This window comes from Triticum urartu, chromosome 1A, assembly GCF_056163025.1.
Source record: "Triticum urartu cultivar PI428250 chromosome 1A, HENAU_Tu73, whole genome shotgun sequence".
NCBI lineage: Eukaryota > Viridiplantae > Streptophyta > Magnoliopsida > Poales > Poaceae > Triticum > Triticum urartu.
The window spans coordinates 26,429,623-26,444,482 of record NC_141873.1 but is presented as its reverse complement, the minus strand read 5'-3'; the positions used below and the strand labels follow the sequence as shown (position 1 = coordinate 26,444,482).

The 14,860-nt window shown below is 49.9% G+C and overlaps 1 pseudogene; it reads left to right on the top strand.

The window, feature by feature from the left end:
- Nucleotides 1-8,793: 8,793 nt before the first annotated feature.
- On the top strand, nucleotides 8,794-10,403 carry LOC147988675 (obtusifoliol 14-alpha demethylase-like; annotated as a pseudogene).
- Nucleotides 10,404-14,860: the final 4,457 nt, after the last annotated feature.

Sequence of the window (14,860 nt, the reverse complement as noted above, 5' to 3'; positions counted from 1 at the left end):
TGACTCCGTGGGGTACAAGCACCTTGTCCGGTTGTATTAATTGGGCCAGCTCGCAACTGTGCGAGGTGATATAGTAAATGCTCAGAATAGACATGCAGAACGAGTCAGATTATAGAGAGCGTTCCCTATCGTATGTTCCATTTGGAGGAAGCGTGGATGTTTTCCTGCGGCGAAGATGTGCGATGATGATTTTTTGTATAGGTTTCACTATCGGCGAAGGGTGGATGGTTCATGGCAATTTGTCGGGACTTCGTGTTTCTGGGAAGTACACTTATAATACTTTCTTCGTCCGAGTTTATTAGGCCCCCCAACAGAAACTCAGGTACCAAGGCACATTGAGTAATGGGCACTAATTTCCTGGACTAAGTGCTCTTTCGTTTCCAATGCATGATTTACTAGCCAAAATATTCCCATGCAGCCCCACACGCCCCTGCATGGTGCATGCATGTCCAATCAAACGAGAATTAGCAGCCCATGCACTGGATGGGTAGCCTGGCGTTATTGCTAGGGGGTACTAGTATGCCTAGTTAGGGCATCTCTAACAGATTATATGTTAGTCTTGTTGGTAAAATGTCCATGTCATCAACCAATAAGCTATCATACATCTATTCCAATGGGTTGTATGCAAGCTATCCAATAGATGGTGAAAAAATAAATATGGTTGCTCTCTACTTCATCTTGGAGTTTGTGCAAAGGTTGTTGGTTAATCTACATACAACTTTGCTTTCTTTCCACATTTAATACATCCACATCATCACTATGTTTTATGTGGCAAATTTACCAATACCTATGTTACAACTGTTGGAGACGCCCTTAACAGCTCACGAGCTCTTGGCCTACGGCTGGAAATCATTGCGCTTTGGAAGATGAACCAAAAAGCTGAATAGACCGGGGAAGAATCCAACCGTTTTCTCTCTTGGCAACCTGATCGAGGCAGAGAGGCTTAATAAAAACGGACGCGCTCCCTCCTCCGAGAGGCCTAATAAACCCGGACGGAGGGAGTAGTACACTACTTCAGTGCTTCTCAATCAGAATCGTTTTCATGCCGACTGTCCCAGTTTGATCTGATTTGGTTACCTGTGGTACTATTTACTTGTTGTTTATTTCTTTGGATGCCGAGTATGTACGTGTACATGAGATTAGGGAAAATCAATTAAGCATGTGGACACGAATCAATTAACCATGTGCACACGTAGGGTATTGCTCTTTTAGGGCATCTCTAACGGCAACTCGCAAAAAATCACCAGCATCCGTCCGCAAACAGCAGGACCAGTATGCGGACATGGACCATTCAACGTTAGCCACATATATTTGAAACTAATTTTCAATAAACCGGATGAAATTCATCCAAACACGGGCAAATTTCGTACCAACATGAAGGATTTCATACAAACACGACGGATTTAACTACATTTCAAACATTTTAAAAAAAGACCCGCCCCTAAACCTATCCTACGGCGACGGCGCCTGGCGTGCAAGCCCATGTCATTCTCCTTCCGCCGTCTCCATGAGCACCAGCGATAAGACTGATGAAGTGAAAGTGCTGTAACAAGGGAGACAGATCGGCCCACATAGGACAAAAGGCTCCGCCGCCTCCCGTGGCCTACTCGTCCTCGGAGGAGTCTGCGACCTATCCGTCGTCAGTGGACGTGAGATCCACGATGGAAATGGTGGGGTCGGCCGTCTTCGTCCCACCTAGCTGGCTGATGGTTCATCGACAGCGTGTAGGAGGCGCAGCGGGCATTGTTCTCCTCCGCGATCGCCTGAAGCTGCACCTCCATGGAGGCCGCTTCCTGGCGAGCGGCGGCTTAAGCGTGGACGACATCATAGATGGCATGTTGCTCAACCACGAAGTTGGGGTTCGCCGCGGCCTCCTTGCTTGCGCGGTTGCCGTAGATCTGGCCCTCTGCCAGCCGGTGATGCACCAGGAGGGATAGGCTGTACACCGCTGTTCCTCCGGCGCCTGGTGGAACGCTGGCAAAGGTGCCGGCGCAGGCTGCAGCTCTGCCGTGGTGGCGTTGCACTGCGCATGCGTCTTCTCCATGGTGAAGCTGGCGTGCACAGGAGACGCGGGAGCCGGGGCAGAGTTATCGGAGGCCGTCTCCATCGTGGTGTCGGCCTCATCGTCTGAGACATCAGGCGAGCTGGCCGGCAAGCCGGCCTCGATCCGCCTCGCATGAAGGCTATGCCAGGCGGCCACAAGGGTGGCCACCGCGTGCTTCATCTCCGGCGAAACACTGTCCCACAGTGCTTTCCCGCTGGCGGTCAGGGCGGATGCAGTGCAAGGGAGAAGGATGTGGAGGGGCTGGTGTTGTGGTGTGGTGTTAGCCGGGTGTGGCCGCCTTTATATAGAGCATCCCGGTGACGCCAGGCATCCGGGTGCGTCAATGCACGGCGTCGGAGTGGGTTTCTCGGCCGACGAGCCTTCTTAATGGTGGTAGACGGACGGACAACGACATAGAACGGGTGTGGTAGATATCCGTCGTGTCCCGTCTAGTCACGTGTCTCCGGCATTGAACATGCGTGGACACCGGAGACGCATCACGTGTGGCGCCCTCGGCCGGCGCGCCGCTTTAATGGTGGAGGCAGCGACAGGTCGCGTCCTAGCGTCGGGCGGAAGCGCGCGGGAGGGGGGTGGGGTTATTTGGTGTGCCAGGGCTGTCAGAAAACGGGCATGGGATTGGTCCGGACTCCCGTAAACTTTCCCACATTTGTCTCCGGTTTACGAAAGAAATCGCATCCGGACCGCCCTATGGACTGATACAAGTCGGTGTTGGATGGCTTTCGCTGCCCGAACAGCCCGATCTAGACGGCTGCACGGGGTTTACAGGTCTGCCTTGAAGATGCCCTAGTTTTAACAATGCCGCGTTGAGTTTGAACAGAGAGAAATAAAAAAAGTGCCTCCTTATCTTCACTTAGCTAATAGGTGATCTATAATATTAGTCAAATTTTCTTTATTTTATGATGTGGATCGCATAACACAAAAATATCTTATCAAACCACTGCAATACAACCCGTGATACAAACAGCTAATTAATCACGTTAGTCTTTATTGCTTAACCGCTAGGGTGCTTATTCTTACTTTTCCGTAACTAGATGATGTGGATCGCATAACAGAAAACCATCTTATCAAACCACTGCGCATACAAACCCGTGATACTGATAGCTAATTAATCACGTAAGAGTGTTCACGGACGGTGGATCGCCTCCATAATGGGTAGTAACATATGTGTGATATTATGCAATCCTTCATTTAGTTAGATATAAATTCATTTGTTACTATAAACATCTTTCTTCTTATTAACTATTTACCACATAAGTAAACATGCCTTGAGGTGTGTTTGTACCTAGCTAGTAAGTTACTCTTATTATGTCGAGCCTTAGATGGGACTTTGTTAATTCTCATCTACTCCTAGATGAGAAATACTTATTAATCATGAGGATAACTAATAGGCCCGTCGAGATCATCTCATGCATTAACCATGGTCCATGCGTTCATGTGATCGTTTCTCCATCTCCCACTGCATCATCTTGGCCGGGTAGCTCACACCTAAGGTGAGCAGAGCACCCTAGGTTAAACACAAATATATCTTTCATCCACCAGCGCTTTACTTCGCCATCCATCTTTTTGTGTCGGTTTCACTATCGGCATAACTAAGGATAGATTGGTTCAAGACAAATTTGTCGGGACTTCGTCTTACTCGGGAGTACACTTGTAGAGTGTTTCTCAATCAGAGTCGTTTTCATGACGACTGTTTCAACTGTCCCGGTTTGACCAGATTTAATTACCTGTGGTCGACTTGTTCGGATGCTGAGTACGTACGTGTATATGAGATTAGGGAAAATCAATTAAGCATGTGGACGCGAATCAATTAACCATATGCACACGTAGGGCAGTGCTCTTTAGTTTTAACAATGGACGTGGCTAGGTCTCAGTCCACTAAGACTTAAGCAAGTCATCTTGGTCAAGTGATAAAGTATTATAAGAAAAAATAGAAAAAAACTGAAAATTAATTTTATATACGAATTTCCATGTAAGATCAAAGGAATATAGCATCGACCGAGACATAACGAAGTCTCAGTCGACTAAGACTTAGCAAAGGGATATGTATGCGGATACTTTTTGCTAGCAGGTATTGCCGCTCGGAAAAAACTCCCCCTCTCCCTTCCCCTCCCGCGACGCGCCTGCGTGCGCCGGGGGGGGGGGGGGAAACTCTAGCTGCCAGGCCCTCAGCCCCGCCAACAGGCAAAGGCCGGATGGCGCGGCGGCGGCGGGGCCCTTCCTCCTCCTCTGCCCGTGGAAGACCGGCGCGGGGTGGCGCCTCGGGTGGCGGCACTGGGCGGCCGCGGGGCCCATTGGCAGGGGCGTGATGCAGTGGCGCGTCCGGCTGGTGGCTGCACGCCGGCGCTCGGCTTCCCAAGTGTGGCGCGGTGGCTGCGGAGCTCCTGACCCGGGAGGTGGCGCGCGGTTGGCCTACCGGCCGGATCCGGCCGGATCTGGTGGTGGGGGTCAGCCGACAGCGCGGATCTGCTGGTTCCAGTGGCGGTGTGCTCCCTAGATGCTGGCTCTGGGGGGGGGGGGGGGCTGGTGTGGGGGGCGGCCTGGATGTCCTGGACGGATCAGCCGGTCCTCCAGGCGGCCTCGGGGCTGAATCTGGTTGTAGGCGGTGGATGGCGTCCTTTGGAGTGCAGGGTCCGGGAGCCGACCTGGTCCGCATTGGTCTTCCCTCGCGTTAGTGATCGTCTTCCTGTTGCTTCATTGTGGCGTCGATCCGAGTAGGCGCCCGTGTTGCTGCTATGTTGCAGGCGGATCAACGGTGCTGACCATGGATGTGGCGGCGTGTGAGCTTGGACCGGGCCGGGACTTGCTCGGCGGTGGCCGTCGGCAGCTACTAGGCCGTGCTCCCCACAGTCGGCGATGATTGTCGGGGGACACAGGTGTGGATGCCCCCTACTGTGGGGGCGCTCATCCAGGCCGGGTGGTTGATGCCAGGCTAGGAGCGGAAGGAGACACCTCCCGTTCCTCCCACCATGGCTACGCATTGTAAGGTCGGCGATTGGCGGTGACTCAGAACATGGATGCCGGGGTGGCGGCCCCGGATGGTGCGCTACATGGTTGGCTCTCCGGCGGGAACTATGGCAGCGGTGGTGGCTCTCCTCTTGGTTGTGTGGGCGACGAGGGGGTACCGTCAGGTGGCTCGGGCTCGCACTCCTTCGCTGGGGCGATGCCTAGATCCAGAACTGGGTGTCTGGAATCGCCGTGGTTTCCCTTGTGGCCTCGTGTGGCACGGGTGAGTTGCCGAATGAAAGCTCCGTGCTTTGGCGCCGACGGCGACGACACTCGTCGGTGCCGCTTTCTTCTTGAAGACGTCGTTGTGGATCTTCTCTCCGTGCCAGGGTTCCGAAAGAAAGCTCATGTCCACTTTGGACTTGGCAGCGGCGACGCTTCGCGCCGTCTTCTCTCCTGAGAGCGTTGTCGTGGAGCTTAGGTGTGCTAGGGCGTAGCGTGGCGTTGTATCTAGACTTCCCTGTGTTATCCTTCGGTAGCGTAGTGTCCTGCATATTCCGACTATCTCGAGATCTGCTTTGTAAGAGGACTGCCTCTTTATCTTGTATCGTTCGGCCGTGTACTTTGTTCGGTTGGTGTTTTATCTATAAAGCAGGGTGAAAGTATGTTTCGAGAAGACTTAGCAAACTGTTTAACAATACCACGTACGATAACTGTTGAGTTTGGAGAGAGACAAGAAAAAAATGTCCTTGTCTTCACTTAGCTAATAGATGATCTATAATATCAGTTAATTTTTCTCTATGTTATGAGATGCCTATTCATACTATCCCTTGGCTAGATGATGCGGATCGCATAACACAAAACTATCTTATCAAACCACTGCGATACAACCCGTGATACTAACAACTAACTAATCACGTTAGAGTTTTTACGTGTGGTTAACCTCCTCAGTTACCCACCGTAAATGAGATAAGAAGGAACTGAATTAATGGTGTGACTAGGTCTCATTTAGATGGTATTTTATTTTTGGAAAAGGAGGTTGAAACCTCCCGCCTCTGCATAGAAATGATGCACACAATCAATTTTATTAAATTATACAACAAAGCCTGACAAAAATAATAGCCACCTTCATTCCGACAATTGTCACTGCCCTTCAAGATCAATGATGCCGGTGTCCATGATCAGGGCCAAGTGCCCAAACATCGGAGCCCCACCATGTATGATCCAGAGGCCTCACCAGGCCAATCAACAATGAGTCGGGAGCACAAATTAGTCCAACAGGCCCTCAGCGCGCACTGTATGCGCATGCTCCAGAAGCTGCCGCCGCCATCATCTGTTGACCCATTTTCAGGACAGGGAACCACGCATAACCCTTGCTAGGCCTGCCATCGATGCTGCCATGGTGCCAAACATCGCCACAACCCTGCATGTGTCCATCATGACTCGTCTATTAGTGAGAGCCGATGTCATCGATCTGGTAGACGCAACACCACTCCACCTCCTGGCCCCACCAGATAGCACTTGCTGAGAAACGACGCCCCAAGGGGAGAGAACAACACCGAAGGCATTGCCTACGTCCGATCTGGAATACCCAGATTTAGGGTTTCCTCGGAGCAGCCCGAGCAAGGTGACGAAAACTACAACATGATGCCTTCGACAAGGAAATGATTCCTAAGACGCCACCATCTTCCACCATGACCGAAGTCCGAACGGTTTTTACAAGCAGCCACACCACTTCAAACCAATAGCTAACTTGATTTCGTGCGGAGCCGCCCCGTGAAGGCACACACAACCATCGGAATGCCAACAGTGAGACTTCAGCAACCTCTCACTAGCACCTCTACGTGTTGTCGTCCTATCAAGAGCCACAGCAACAACGTATCTAGGCGAGGATCAGATCCACAACCCACCACCACTATCCATCGCCAGGAAAGGCCATGGAGGTAACAACCACCGTTGCATCATCCATGGCCGCCGCACACGATGTTCCCACGGGCACCGCCTCAGCCGCACCAGGGGGACACCATCGCGAACCACCCGCTCAGGCACCTTTGGTGTTGGGCCCGCCGCCACCGCGGCGGTAGGAGAGACGCCGAGATCGGGGGGTTTCTGGTGGTGCTACGGTTGGGCCCCTTGTATCGCCCTGGGAGCAACGTGATGACCGTTTTTTTCATTCCTTCCATCTAGATGCGAATGAACTAAGTCTTATCTAATTCCTACACCATTTGATTTTATGCGGAGATTTATGACGATTTTTCCTTTTTAATGAATTAATTGATGCACTCCCTCCATTCCTATATATAAGCCTTTTTAAAGATTCCAATATGGACTATATACGAAGCAAAATAAGTGAATTTATACTCTGAAATATGTTTATATACATTCATATTTAGTCCGTATTGAAATCTCTAAAAAGCCTTATATTTAGGAATGGAGGGAGTAGGAGCTAGAGAAGAATTTGTTAATTCTCATGTACTAGATGAGAATTAGAAAATCAGTATTAATTAACCACACGGTCTACATCATCTTATTAACCATGCCTACTAGACATGTTATCGTTTGCTGGCTTAATTAACTTCCTCCGCTATAAATATCCGCGGAGCGCACTTCCTAGTCTCTCCATCTCCCATTGAATCATTTTGGTCGCCGGGTAGATCATTGAGATATATACATAGATCATTGATGCACCTGCGCTTCACTTTGCCATCCGCTAGAGTCCCTGAAGGCCAGAAGCAGTGTAAGCTTGCAATCGTGTGTGTGTGTGTCTATATATATATATATATATATATATATATATATATATACACACACTTTTTCGCAGGAAAATAGTGTCATACTTAAGCATCTATATATAGCTTTCTTCTATCTCAATCAAATTCTTTTTAAAAAAAACTTGCAGTCTATATCTATATATATCTTATAGCTATACATAGCTTTCTTATCTTTGAAACTAGCAAGCATTAATACACATTTTTTTGCTCTTAGAATGTGCCACATCATCAAATTTGTTTTGGCCATTGGTTCTGTTGGTTTGATCTACAAACATCAGTGTGATCTAAATGGAATACCTCTCTGCCATGCAGCATCCATGAATGCACTTAAGTGGGGTTTAAATCTTGCATTTAGTTATGGCATGTTTAACTTTTCATGTCAATATTTTTATCTTTATTTTGTTTTTTAGAAATTTCTCACATGTTTTCAATCTTAACAAATGAATTTATATTCAATGCAAAATTTGAAAATTACTTTTCAATTCCGTGTCACGAGAGGAGTATCATCTATTATTTTAATATTTATCATATCAATAATCAGATCCATCTCAAATATACCGATAAGTTCACGTTTTGGAGAATCATATGTCGACAAAACATAACCATGAACGCCTATTTGTAAGACCCGAAAAATTGCAATATTTAAATCGTATTCTTGAGACATATCTACGTATATAATAGAGAAGTCTAAATACCAGCAAGGATATGGACATGATGGTGCCCAAAACATACCTTAGCAATTTTTTGGTCAACAACAAAACTTTGTTGTTTGTTTGAATGGCTACCAATGTTTTGGCTTGCCAATGTCTCTTTGGCAACTAGTTCAGTTTGTTTGCCAATGTTGGCCAATTTGTGGGCAGGGAAAATTTGAGCAAAAATTAGGGTAACTGAAATTTTCTCCTATTTGTGTGGTAGTTTTGGCCTTTGGAGCACATGTGATTACATTATTGATGGGTGTTTGGCGTACTCACTTTTGCAACGTTTTTACAGTATTTACGCCCCGGCCATCGCATCTGGAGTGAAAATATGGAACTGACAAGAGTTCTTTGGCTAGCATCTTTTCCTATTTTCGTCACAATTATGTCGATCAGGATGGCACGGCGACAGGCGACGTTCTCCCGAACAACCAATCGATCACCTCCTCCGCCGCCCGTGGCCACAGGGGCTCCCCTTCTAGGGATCCTCCCGGCGCTTCTCACCAAGGGCCCGGTGCAAGTGATCCGCGACGCCCATGCACAGATGGGGAGCGTGTTCACAGTGAGACTATTGCATCGGAAGGTGACCTTCCTGGTTGGGCCGGATGTGTCGAGTCATTTCTTCCAAGGGCTGGACTCGGAGATCAGCCAGGACGAGGTCTCACAGTTCACCATTCCGACCTTCGGCCCCGGTGTGGCCTTCGACGTAGATTTCGCCACTCGCCGTGAACAGTTCCGCTTCTTCGGCGACGCGATGAAGCCGGCCAAGCTCAGGACCTACGCCTGCCTCATGGTGCAAGAAGTCGAGGTAGAAAATAATTAAGATGGCATCATCTTTAAGTACGTAGTTGCAACGATCGTTTAGGAACTCTGATGTGATGTCTACTACGTATTGTGTGTGTTATGCATGCATGAAGGAATACTTTGCGAGATGGGGATCGACCGGCACGGTTGACTTGAAGCAGGAGCTAGAGCACCTCGTCACGCTCATCGCCAGCCGGTGCTTGTTCGGGGAGGAGGTTCGGGCCAAGATGCTGGCCGAGGTCGCAACTCACCTCCGTGAACTCAACGACGGCATGCGCCTCGTCACCATCCTATTACCGCACCTGCCCATCCCGGCGCACCGCAGACGCGACACGGCGCGCGCTAGGCTCGGCGAGATATTCTCTGGCATCGTCAGCTCCCGCAAAACAAGCTACCCAGACGGTGGCCCAAATGACATGCTGCAGTGCCTGATCGATTCCAGGTACAAAGACGGCCGCGCCACCACCGAGACGGAGGTCGTCGGGATGCTGGTCTCGGCGCTGTTCGCGGGGCAGCACACAAGCTCCAGCACGGGCACGTGGACTGGAGCGCGCCTCCTCGCGCACGCCAATGGCAATCACCTGCGCGCTGCTGTCCAGGAGCAGGAGCAGATTGTGGAGCGGCACGGGGACCGCGTGGACTACGAGGTCCTGCAGGAGATGGACACCCTCCACCGCTGCGTCAAGGAGGTTCTGCGGCTCCACCCGCCGGCGATGATGCTGCTGCGCCACGCGCGGCGGAGCTTCACCGTGCGAACCAGGGCGGGCGACGAGTACCAAGTCCCGGAGGGGCGTACGGTCGCGAGCCCGCTGGTGATCCACAACCGTCTCCCGCATGTGTACAAGGACCCGGAGAGGTACGAGCCGGACAGGTTTGGCCCGGGCAGAGGGGAGGATGGGGTCGGCGGGGCGTTCTCTTACACGGCGTTCGGTGGTGGGCGGCACGCCTGCGTCGGCGAGGCGTTCGCGTACATGCAGATCAAGGTGATATGGAGCCACCTGCTGAGGAACTTCGAGATGGAGATGGTATCGCCATTCCCTGAGACGGACTGGAACGTGGTCATGCCGGGGCCCAAAGGGGAAGGTCATGGTCCGCTACAACAGGAGGATGTTAGCGGCCGCGTAATTCATGAGCCTACAAAGACCCTACATATATCTACATCATGTTGCATGCTACTTTCTCCTAGTACCAATAAATTAGGATTGTCGTTTAAGTTAGGGCGATGCTAGGTGCCGGCGCACCGGCGCAATTTCGACCAGTCCATCTAGAGCCGTTCGATCTGGACGGGCATAACCATCAGATATGTCCTCTCTCCCCTTTCGTCATCCTCCCCCACAAAAAAAAGAGGAGAAAAAGGTAGCACCACCGCCGCCGCTTGCTGGATCCCGCACACAGACCCAGAGCCATGCTGCCCTCGTTTTGGACCACTGCTGCCCTTGCTCGCCGCCTCGCTACCGCCGGCTGCCGCACCATCTTCGTCGCCTCTTGCGTTCCTCGCCGGATCCACATATGCGGCTGCGTATACGACCGGGTTGCAGCTCCGGTGGCGACGGTCGCTGGCCGCAACACTCGTCGGCAAGCTCGCAGTGTACCTCGCCTCGGTTGCCGTCCATGGTTGTAGCACTCTGGTGCGTCGCCCCGCCCTCGCTATCGACGCTCGCTGCATGAGTTTCCAAGAACAAAATGGCCACCAGTTGCACCATAAAACGAATGTAGCAAATAAACATGTCGGTCGTACCAAAAAGCATCCACGGTTGTAGCAAAAACATTGTTGTCATCGCCGCAGGTCGCAACTCACCATGAATGGACGTAGCAAAAGCATTCGCTGGTTGTAGCAAAAATCAACGACAGTTCCAGCAAATCATCATCGTCGCCGTGACGGGCGCAGCTCCGCTGTGAATTGAACGTAGCAAAAACATTTGCCAGTTGTAGCAAAAATTGACAATGGTTGTAGCAAAAAAAATGTGTGCTGGCTCCAGCAAAACACAAAGTCGAGGGTAGCAAAAAAATTGGCCGTTTCCACCAAAAATCCAAAGATGATGGTAGCAAAAAAAAGATCCGTGGTTCCAGCAAAAAAAATGAGATGGTGGTAGCAAAAATTGATGCTGATTCCAGTAAAAAAAACAAAACCGATGTAGCAAAAAGAAATTGGGGGTTGTTCCCCGCACATGACAACGCCGCCCGGTGGCCGCCGGCGATGCTGTGGCTGGTGGCAGCAATTCTGTGGCCGGTTGTAGCACATGCAGATGCGGGCTCCAGCAAAAATTCTTTCACGCGCAGCCATCACCGGAGAAAGGTGGAGCTACGGCCATGGCGGGTTGCAGGCTCGCAGCACCATAGGACAAAAAAGAAACGGAAGAAGAGGGGGAGCCTAGGGCCACAAGGGCAGAAAAGGGGGGCCGGGGGTGGGCATCGGCCACGGCCATCACATAGCAAAAGGGGAGGAGGCGAGCCTCATCGATGTCTTGATGGTGGCAGCCATGGCAGAGAAAGAGGGTGTGGGGAAAAGAATCAGAGGAGGGAGATGATGGATGAGTGCGTGGATGGATAAGGGAAAGGTGGGCGGTGCGCAGGTCCCACAAGACACAACATAATACAACGTGCGAGAAGTAAGAAGCGTTCAAATGTGTTGCATCGTACGTGCCGCGTGCGACCGGCCCAATCTTCGGCTAGCGCACCGGCCACAAACGTTTACCTTTAAGTTAATCGGTGTGGCATGCACAGTTGAACTACTGTATTTGTTCGACAAGTCAACCGCGGAGGGCACTTTCGTGAGTGACATATGGCCCTGTGTGCGTGCACACTTTGTTGTTTATCTTGAGGGAGACTAATTTTTTTAGAAAGAGGTTAAAACTCCCGGCCTCTGCATCAAGCGATGCATACGGCCGTCTTTATTTATTAGTCAACAAAAGTCTAACAAGAATGTACATCAAGTCATCCGAAGCCATCACCCACATCTACGAAACTCGGTAATATGGAGTGCTCTCACTCCCCATATCTAAATCTGGTATCGTCGCCGATCCATTCACATAACGTATATATCGGAACCAACAGCCGGTGTAGCTGACCTAAAGCGTACACCACGTGTATACGTTCTAAATGTCGCCATCTTCATCGGACCGCTGACCCATCTTCAAAACAGAGATCCGCATCATCCTTCTCAGTCCGTCCATCCATCGACGCCACCACGGCGCCTAACGGCGCCACCGTCCCTCGCGCGTCCATCCAGACGCGGAGATTCTAGAAGATTTGTCATGCGTAGCACCTGTCGACCAGGCATGACACAGCGTAGCACCTGTCAACCAGGCATGACTTGACATCTCCACCAAAAGTTCCATGCAAGACGAAGTTGCTCCACCTCCTGCCTCAGTCTTTCAATGCTACTCCACAAACGATGCTCCAAAAAAACACAACACCATAGTACCGCCATTGTCCGATCTGGAAGACCAGATCCTACGGTTTCCTTTGGTGCAGCACGAGTGGGTCAACAATAGTTACATGACGATGCCTTCATGCATCAAGGTAGCGACACAGAACGCCACCATGTTCTGCCATCGGCTTGGTTTTCACCGGCAACTATGTCTTCCCGACTTGTAGCTGGAGCTAGATGACGGATCTCGAGATCTACCTATCCAGTGTCAGGCCGTCCACCTCCGGCAAAGGAGATGGCCACCACCGCCGCTCCCAGGGCCGGAGCCTATATAGCTAAACACTTCAAGTCTTGTGAATAAGTACACCCTCTTAAGTAAATCAGTGGTAGAGATTAAAACATACCCCTTCGGCATGATGCAATTAACAACTATAATCTGTTAACTAGTTCATGTACGTACAGATAGCCAACCTGCCCATACTCAAATTTGTGGTCAACCCGACGTACAAGTTGAAAATAGAAATACTTATACGATGCATAGCTTTGTACTTTTTCCGTCTATTAGTCTTCCTTTTCTATTGGACTCTGGAACTTTTCAGGCTTTCTTCACAATTTCTCTTGACACAAAATGATTTTCTCCACAATGTGAAAGTACTTATCAAACACAAGAAAATGATAGTTTTCCTGAAACCATAAATAGAAACCCAGATGCATATGCACCCATGTAAAATACTCCAGCATCTTATGTTGCAGCACTCTCTATTCTCACCAACAATAATCTATGAACTCTGTGCCTTAGCCCGACGAAGTACTAGGCTTTTTTAGAATTGGTTTCTTTATCAATATGTCAGTGCAGTTGTGCACTTGTTGGCGAACAATAGTTCACCGACAAGACGAGGTGCAACTCCGTGAGCAATTGAGAGGGAAAAAACTTCATATTGATGGTGTAGGCTACTCCCACTATTTTACAAAATCGATTGCACATTCTCATCTATGAGAGTCACGGGTTATTAATAACACTTTTTAAATGCAATATAGCTCACTTAGTAGGAAATCCTCCAACAAACTAGAAACCATATTAGTACAGAAATTTAGCAACTACAAAACAGAGTGAATCCCCATCAATACACCTTTTCTAAGAAAAACAATGATTATTCTATAAATGTGAAGGTACTTGCTAAACACAAGAAAACCATAATTCTTGTCAAAGCACAAATAGAATCCCAGATGAATACGCACCTGTGTAAAAATACTCCAGTACATTATATTCGAGCACTCTCTAGTCCAAACTCACGAACCATAATGCATGAAGTATGTGCCCTAGCCCAACGAAGACTCTGGCTGCTTCTTAGATTCTTTTTTTTTTCGCAATATAGTCAATGCACTTGTTCTTCAACTCGGGGCAATTGTACATCTTAGCGCAAGCTTGAATATCAATAACTGTATCCATTGATACATTATCGCATAACTTTTCGACACACATATGCTTTAGAAGGCATAGCGCGTAGCGATCTGCAGTGGCAATTAAATCAAATAATACCTCGGTGGAGGGGTTATCTTATGTAGTAGGAAACTCATCCATGTATATGAACCGAAGCATATGTTTGAATGATGAACCGCCGCTACCCTTCCCGCTTCCGCCACCCCACCCTAGACGCACCCCCTCTCACCCCACCCCACCCTAGCCGCACCACCCCCTAGCCGCGCCGCAACCCTAGCCGCTGTCCCGTGTTCCCCGCCACCACCATGAGCTCCACGGGATCCTCCACCGCCACCAATCCCTTCGCCGGTCCGGACGTGACTCTCGTTCGTGATCTGAACATCCACGAGCGTGTCCCGGTGGTCCTTGTGTTGGGGAACGCAGTATTTCAAAAAAATTCCTAGGATCACGCAAGATCTATCTAGGAGAAGCATAGCAACGAGCGGGGAGAGTGTGTCCACGTACCCTCGTAGACCGAAAGCGGAAGCATTTAGTAACGCGGTTGATGTAGTCGAACGTCTTCATGATCCAACCAATTCAAGTACCGAACGCACGGCACCTCCGTGATCTGCACACGTTCAGCTTGGTGATGTCCCTCGAACTCTTGATCCAGTTGAGGCTGAGGGAGAGTTTCGTCAGCACGACGGCCTGGTGACGGTGATGATGAAGTTATCGATGCAGGGCTTCGCCTAAGCATTACGATTATATGACCGAGGTGGAAAACTGTGGAGG